Genomic DNA, 8,608 nt, shown 5'->3' on the forward strand with positions numbered 1-8,608 from the left:
GCAGGATACAAAATCAACACACAGAAATCAGTTGTGATTCTATACACTAACAAAATATCCCATTCACAAGAGCATCAAAACAATAGAATACTTAGGAATAAGTTTAACCAAGTAAGTAAAAGATCCATACAATGAATATTACCAGACTTTGCTGAAAGAAATTGGAGAAGACACAAATGAATGGAAAGACATCTTACTTTCATAGATAAGAAGAATTAATATTGTCAAAATGTCTATACTACTCAAATCCATCTATAGATTCAATACAATCCCCATGAAAATACCAATGACATTATTTGCAGAAATGGGAAAAAAATAGAACCACATAAAACACTGGATAGCCAAAGCAATCCCCAGGTAAAAGAACAAAGCCAGAGGTATCACACTTTCTGATTTCAATCTGTACTACAAAGCTATAGTAATAAAAACAGTATTGCATGGACATATTTCTTACCATGGCTCCTTGTCTATTGTCCTTTAGTTTAGTTTATGTCTAGCTCCTGATTAACCAACCAGGGTATATTTTACTACATAGGAAATAAGGTGTACCTGTACTTCAGCTACTTCATTGTCTTGTAAAGTAGATGACTATATTATTCCTGGCTCTGCTTACATTAGTGAACTTTATGCTACTCTTAAGTGGCACCGTAGTGTAGTGCAATAGCACCATCATATTTGTGAAGGAAGCTCACAATTTTTCCTTCTTGTTAAAATGATTGACTGGGGCATTACATGAGGCCATGGGTGTGAGTTGAGGGAGAGGATTTGGAGAGACTGATGTAGGTGATATGGCTATTTGGGTCACTTTTAATGTGACCTGCTTTACAGCAGTAGTTCAAATGTTTCACTTAAATCATAAAAAAAGATTGGAGCTGTACTTGTAGTTGTGACAACTCTTGAAGGGCAGCTTCAGTCATAATGTGATTTGTTGTTTTAGTCTCTATTGGAGACTATAGTTTACAAGGAGCTGATTTTCAACCATTGAGTTTTCTGCTGCAGAACCCATGGTATCACGCCAGAACCAAGGGATCCCTCCCTTGGATTGTACCATGTCCTTGTATGCCATGGATACCTCTAGCATTTTTGGATCTGCTAGTTTATGCTCACAGGCAAGGCAGTTCTCATGACAGCCTGAAACTATTGAAGAATTTGCTCTTTCTCTGGGAACTAATTTTGCAGCCTTCTGAATCATCTCAAAATATGTCAAATGAGTATTCCCCATTATATTAGTCAGGGTCCTCCAGAGAAACAGAGCCACTAGGAGATATATAACCTATAAATATATCTACATAAACTCTACTTATATATTTAGATATGTATATGTAATGATATATACTTATATATTAATTGGTTCTCACAATTATATATTATTTAACATTTTATTATTATATGATTATATATAAATATATTGTTCATATGTTATAAATATAGCTATATAAATATCTAGATGTAGATATAATTCTATCTATATTTAAATTATGTATATAATTGTTCACACAATTATAGAGGCTGAGATGTCTCACTATTTGTCAACTGCAAGCTGGAGAACCAGGAAAGCTATTGGTATAATTCAGTCCAATTCAAAGGCCTGAGAATTAGGTGGACAATGGCATGAAAATCACAGTCAATCTGAAAGTCTAAGAACCAGAAGTACTGATGTCCCAGGGCAGAAGAAGATAGGAGTCATAGTTCAAGCAAAGAGAACCAATTCACCCTTCCTCTGCCTTTTTGTTCTATTAAGATCCTCAACAGATTGGACAAAACCCACCCACATTGGTGAGGGCAATCTTCTTTACTCAGTCTACCAACTCAAACACTAATTTATTCTACCTTTCTACCCTTGTACCCTCACAGTGCTAGCCATGGGTTGGAATTGGCAAATGGGTAGATGAAGAGGCAGAGCACAGAGAATTTTTAGGGCAGTGAAAATACTCAGTATGATTCTATATTAATGGATACTGTCTTTATACATTTGTCCAAATCCATGGAATTCACAACACCAAGAGTGGATTCTAATGTCAAGTGTGGACTTGGTGATTATGATGTGTCAATGTGTAGCACTGTAACAAGCGTACCACTCTAATGGGGGATATTGTTAATGGGAAAGTCTGCATGTCTGGGGGCAGGGGTTGTATGGGAAATGTCTGCACCTTCTTAATTCTGTTGTGTACCTAAAACTGCAGTAAAAATAAAGTCTTTAAAAAGAACACAAGGTACTACTACAGACTCCTGAGAATGGCTAGCATTATGAAGACTGCCAGTACCAAAAGTTGAAGGGAGTGTGTTGCAAATGCACCTCTCACACATTGCTGATAGGAGACTATAATGGCACTTTCAAAAAAATTTGGCAGCTTCTTATAAATTTAAAGACACTTATCATACACGCTTTTTATCAATTTATCTCTAAATTCTGTACTTTTCAATTTATGTTCTGTAATAAACAATGAGATACTGTCAAATATTTTACTTTTAAAGTGAGCACAGAGTTAAGCTTTGTCAACAGAGTGTGCTGAAGGACATTTCAGGGATCTTTGATTCCTGAAATTTCCACTTGGGCCTGAGTTGGAAGCAAGGATCCATAGGTCACCAGTTGCCTGATGCTAAATATGGCATAAAAGTGACTGCCAAGTGGCAGGAGGCAAATATGGAGTGATAAAAATGTTCTATATCGTCATTATGGGATTGGTTATATGGATGCATAAAGTTGTCAAAACTCATCAAGCTGTTCACCTAAGTTAACCTAAGTTGTGTGAATTTTATTTTGTGTAAATGATATCCTAACAGAAGTTACTTAAAAATAAAGATTCGGTAAATAAAAATAAGTAAAAATAAACATTTAGTGTGTGGACATTTGAAAGGAACTTTGGGATATGTTTCAGGAAATATCAGAATCTGAATCACAACTCACTATGTGGATTTGATAAAGTCATTTGACATGTATGCCTTCTACCTTCCTCTAATACCAGCAAAACAGAGTTTATCCAGTGCAGAGAGAACTTATGCAGCTGTACTAGATTTAAATTAAATTAAATTAAATTAAATTAAATTAAATTAAGCCCTGCAAAAGAGAGCTTAATATCAAAAAAACAAAACAAAACAAAACAAAATAATAAAGAAAGATGAATGCAAGAGTTAAAACAAGAATCTAGATGGAAATAGTGACTTGTGCATTAATTAATACTTACGCTAGAATCAGGAAATATAAAGGACCCTGCAGTTGAGTCCAATAGATAGGCAAGTAAAGCTCTACATATAGAATTGGGTAATATATTTTACTGATGAAGGTAATCCCAGAGTGCTTGCCAATGTGTGTCACGATGGGAGCAAGACCTAAAGAAGAGGTATAAATAAGAGACTGGATAGAAGAGGCGAGGAAGAAAGAAAGAGATGCTAAAAAGGGACTCCAATAATTTGAGCCTAAAAAAAACAAAAAGTGTAAAGTTTGGGGAAAATGATGACTTTGGCTTTGTACAAGTGAAACATGATAATCAGAATGTAGACCTGTCAGGATTACACAGTCAGCCCACAAGCATTTGCAGTAGAAGATACAGTCATAGAAGAAATCATCAGAAAGAGGATTAGAGAACTAAGAATAGAAATTCAAGTATTAAAAGTCAAAATTAAAGTAGTATTCTTAATGAAGGGTCAAAATCAAGAAGTAATTGTGGTAACTATTAGGCTATAAGCACTTGATTTATTGAGAGTCCTCAGATAGGACCCTGAATTAGAAGTATTTGCTAAATTGGTTTTTGGTGATATGGTTTTAAGCTGTGTTTTATTCATTGAAAAGTAATGCAATTAATAATGAAGTTTAAAATAATGCAATAAAAATGCTTTACATCTCAGTAGTTTTATGGTTGTAAAAACAAAAATTGCAAATACACTATTTCATCAAATTTTTATCATTTTTTAAGGTGGGCAGGACAGATATATGTAGTCCCATTTTCCAGTTAGTGAAATAAAATATCCACCAACTTTAATTACTTTCCTGAGATCACAGAGCTAGTAAATGACAGAGATGGAAACAATACCTGAGTCAGTTTCCTAATGCAATGCAGTTTCTACAATATAGGCTAAAACAAGATATTTTTTGTCCTATTTTGTCTACTTATGTAATAATAGGAAATATGACAATTACTTCTTTCACTCTGGGAGATGAAGCACATTAAACGTGGACTAAGGTAATGGAGGTGAAAATAAAAAAGACTATGACTTTGAGCATGTGCACAGTTTGTTTTTTTTTTTTTAATTTTCCAACATGCCTCTCTCCTAATGACGGATTTCAGATAATAGTGATTATCACTGTTGGAATTAATTTTCTATATGACTATATTGTAACCATTTAATCTAACTGATTTGCTTTTATGGCAATTACAGGCTTTCACTATTAACTTAATGAATGCATATTTTCCTATTATCCATATATTTTATGCGATATTTAGAGGTTTGGGGCATAAAAACCATAAAGGAAATCTACATAAACCACATTAAATTATGCTCCCGATAATACCGAGAGGTTCAATAATATTAATGCCAACCTCCATATCTAAATAAAATGCTGCTACTTGCAGTCCACAGGATATATGCTCCTTCAAGTAAAAGTGATGAATTGGTCCTGGTCCATCTACTCTCTGTCTCTGGATCTAACTTGTGGCATGATGATGAATATTTACAAGAAGGATGGCCTAAGTTAGCAGTATTATTTTTGGCCCTGGTGAGTCTAAGAAAAGATAAATCTATGATGCTAGCAGCCTTTATCTATCTTAGGAGAACATCAAAAAAATATTATGTGGAAGTGATTTAATCTATTTGGAGAAAAAAGTACTCTTAGACCTAGCAATAGAATTATGTTGTATACTGTTTGACATATCTTGCTTTTTTGTAGGGAATAAGATTGACCTGCATCCTGGCTAAATGTAAATGAATTGGCATGCCTTGCACATGTTAAGATCATGAGAAACCTAATTTTTCTGGAGCTGATAGTAATTAATATATTATCCAAGTGACTGTACTTGGGAAGGTGTAGAGAGCAAATATAACCCATAGCTTAAAGATTGATTGAACAGAGGTCAGAGAGTAGAAATGTTCAACATTATTTTTCTGTAATTGTCATGATTAAAATATATGTTTCTATAAATCATCATACTATACACATAAAGCTTCCTCACTTTTGTTTTTATTGTGGGTCTTACCATAGTCTTCCCTGTAGTATCTTCATTTTGTGATTTTTTTTTCCCTAGCTGAGAAAAATCTTTCAAAGTCCAGACTGAATCTTCTTCTTTGCTGTATCTCTTATGCCTGTAAGAATAACCTGATCATAATAAACAAGGAATAAATGCTTCCTGAATAAAAAAATGAATAAATAAATGTATTAATTACTGAAAGTTATGAAATTGATCTGTAAAGGAACCTAATTCTTGATCTTATTCTCATTATATCTGCCCTCTAAGGCCTATATGGAGAACGTATATATATTTAAATGTGACCAATATTATTTATCAAGCCCTTAGTACATTCTAGTCATTGTTCTTTATACCAAGGATATAGCAGTAAGTGAAACAAATCTCTAGTCTAATGGAGCTTGCATCCTGGATAGCAGTAGACAAAAAACAAATATACAAGCAAACTATATGGTATATGAGATGGTGGTAAGAGCTACTGGGGAAAATAAAACAGGCCTGGTAGATAGGGAGTGACAATTTGAAAACATTATGACATAAACAAAGGTGGCAAGGAAAGTCCTCACTGAGCAAATAGATACCTGAACAAAGACCTACTGGAGGTAAAGGAGTGAGCCATGCAGATGTTTGATAGAAGAGCATTCTGAGAGAATATTCTTATGCAGCACCAGTCCTCCAGTGAGCATGAAACAGCAAAGGTTCCAATTTTTCAGTAATTAATAAAAAAGCAAATAAATGAGTAGAAGATGACGACATCTAAAAAGCAATTAGGAAGTCGCATACTAAGATATGTCCATCATTGTGAAGACATTAGTGTTTGCTTTGAACAAGAGCAAGCCATACAGAAGCTTGTTTTCATAGGATTACTCTGGCTACATGCTGAAGTTAGACTATAGGTAAGGAAGGGCATTCACAGGAGGATCAAGGTAGAATGCTTTTGCAATAATCTGGATGAAACAAATGGTAAATTGGGTGAAGATAGTAGCAATGTAGCTGGTGAAAAGTGGTGTAATTTTAGATATATCTTAAAAGTAGAGCAAACAGTATTTCCTAATGAGTTGGATGTGAGGTTTGAGGAAAAAAAAAAGACTTAGGGATGACTACAAATTTTTTGGACTGAGGAACTGAAAGAATAGAAGTGTAATTAATGAACACGGGAAAATTATTATGGGGTGTGTGTGTGTGTGTATGTGTGTGTGTGGTAAGGGATGAGTTTTGTTTTTTTAAAAAAAATTGAATTTGTGGTTTTCAAGATGTTTGTTAGCTCTAAGAGGAGATGATAATTAGTGAACTCTGGAGAATAAGGGTGACATTCTGCCTGGAAATAAATGTCTAGGGATCATTACTATTTAGATATTTTTCAAAGCTATGAATCTGAAAGACATCATCAAGAAGATAAAGAGGACAAGAAAAGGGACAAGAAAAGCAAGAGATGGAAAGTAAAGGGGAGCAGAGAGGAAATGAAAAGGAAAGAGAAATTAAGAACTGATGCCTGGAATACAGTTAAGAAAAGAAGAGACCAACGAAGGCAAGTATGCCTGTGTTAGTTTTCTATTGCTGCTATACCGAGATACCACAAACGTAGTGGTTCAAACAACAAATTAATTTTCTTAGAGTCCCGAAAATCAGAAGCCAAAAATAGGTTTCACTGGTTAAAATAAAAATGTGAGGATTGCATTCCTTCTGGACCATCCAGGGGAGAATTAGTTGTCTTTCCCAGCTTCTAGAGGCCACTTGGATTATTTCATGGCCCTTTCCTCCATTTTGAAAGCCAGCAATCCTATTACTCTGACCTGTGTGCCTGCCATCATATCTTTTTTTCTAATCTGTTCTTCCAGTCTCCTCCTCTTAGGAGAACTCATAATTACACTGAGCCCATCTAGATAATCCAGGATAATATATATGCCCATCCCAAGATCCTAAATTTAATTATATCTATAAAGTCCCCTTTTCCATGTAAGGCAAACATATTCACAACTTCTGGGAATTGAGATATGGAAATCTTTTAGAGAACCCCATATTATTCTGCCTATCACAATAATGAATTAACCAGAAAGAATTAATACGAGACAGAGTATTGTCTTGAAATCTAAGTGAAGGCCATGCTTAAAGGAAGAAAGATGCATACCTATGCCAAATGTCTACTGATAGGTCAAGTAAGATGAGGACTGGATAATGAATTAATAGAGGAATTTCAATAAAAATTTAGGAGCAAAGTCCTTGGTATGAATTCAATAGAGTATATGTAGACAGAATTTTAGGCAACTAGTATGAAAAATTTCATCAAGGAATTTTGCTCCAAAAAGGAAAATAAAAGTATGTAGCAGATGAAGGGGAGAGTAGGTGCCATTAGAAAGTTCACTTTTAATGGGAGAAATAATATGTATAAATTATATGTATATGTATCATATATGTGTCAGCAGAATAATATATGCTGTTAGTAATGATTTAGATAATCTTGAATGAAGCAAGAGGGAGAGTGTTCAACTAGTATATAGTTCTTGGATAGGCATATGGCAATGAGATTTAGTACAAAATGGAAGGGTTGGCATTTATATGCACAGAGTATGCCTACAGTAATGGAAAGAAGGAAAGGTAGATAGATACATTGATATAAGGTGAGCACTTTTAATGTTTGCTTTATTCTCAATGAGAGGGAAGTAATATTAGAATGAAAACTAAACAGAAGGCATGAAGATTTACAGGAAAATTAGAAAACTTGAAATAGTCATCCAGGAGAGTGAGTGGCTGACCTAAGGAAAGATTTTATGGCAATACTTGGAGTTTGATCTCATAAATTTATCATGATACAAGGGATTGTGTGTGTGTTTCCCATCCAGTTATACAAATACAGAATCAAAATTGGCAAAATGTTAAATTTAAAAGGTTAAAGACATTAAGCAAAAGTGGGAAAAGGAAATTTAATATAAAAGTAATTATTTTGATTGGATGGTGGGACTTATCTAGGATAAGGAAAAAGAGGACATTATGGGATTGAAAGTAAATAAAATTGATAAATATGAATAGATTGTTGATGCTAGTAGTGTTCTAGAGTGTATGAGCTGGATATATGAGGCATTAGAGAGTAGGATATTTGAAACTGAGATTAATGACTGGATCTAGGGTATGCCTAGGAAGGGAATGGTTGAAATAACTAAAATCAACATAAATGGAAGTGGAGATGACAATTACTTGAATAGTCAACAGTGGTGCTATGATAATCTATGTGGATAGTGAAATCAACCCAAACCATGACAGATATTTTGAAGATAATGACAAAAATTCAGTAACTGAATGTTTCAAAGACAAACAAGATGATCTAAGTTCTTTGGATGAGTTAAATAAATATGGGTAGTAGGGGATAATCTATTGATAAATAATTTCTGATATTTTCAGGAAAAAATAATGAAAATGTCAACAACTAGAAG

General features: G+C 34.1%; 1 long non-coding RNA gene across 1 annotated transcript; it reads left to right on the top strand.

The window, feature by feature from the left end:
* Positions 1-5,297: 5,297 nt before the first annotated feature.
* LOC147576835 (uncharacterized) lies at positions 5,298-6,873 on the top strand. Its single transcript, XR_015241466.1, has 2 exons — positions 5,298-6,076; positions 6,534-6,873. It is a non-coding gene; the product is annotated as an uncharacterized LOC147576835 (long non-coding RNA).
* Positions 6,874-8,608: the final 1,735 nt, after the last annotated feature.

The sequence above is a fragment of the Puma concolor genome, chromosome D1 (genome assembly GCF_028749965.1).
Source record: "Puma concolor isolate L17-30 chromosome D1, mPumCon1.1.hap2, whole genome shotgun sequence".
In the NCBI taxonomy this organism is placed as follows: Eukaryota; Metazoa; Chordata; class Mammalia; order Carnivora; family Felidae; genus Puma; species Puma concolor.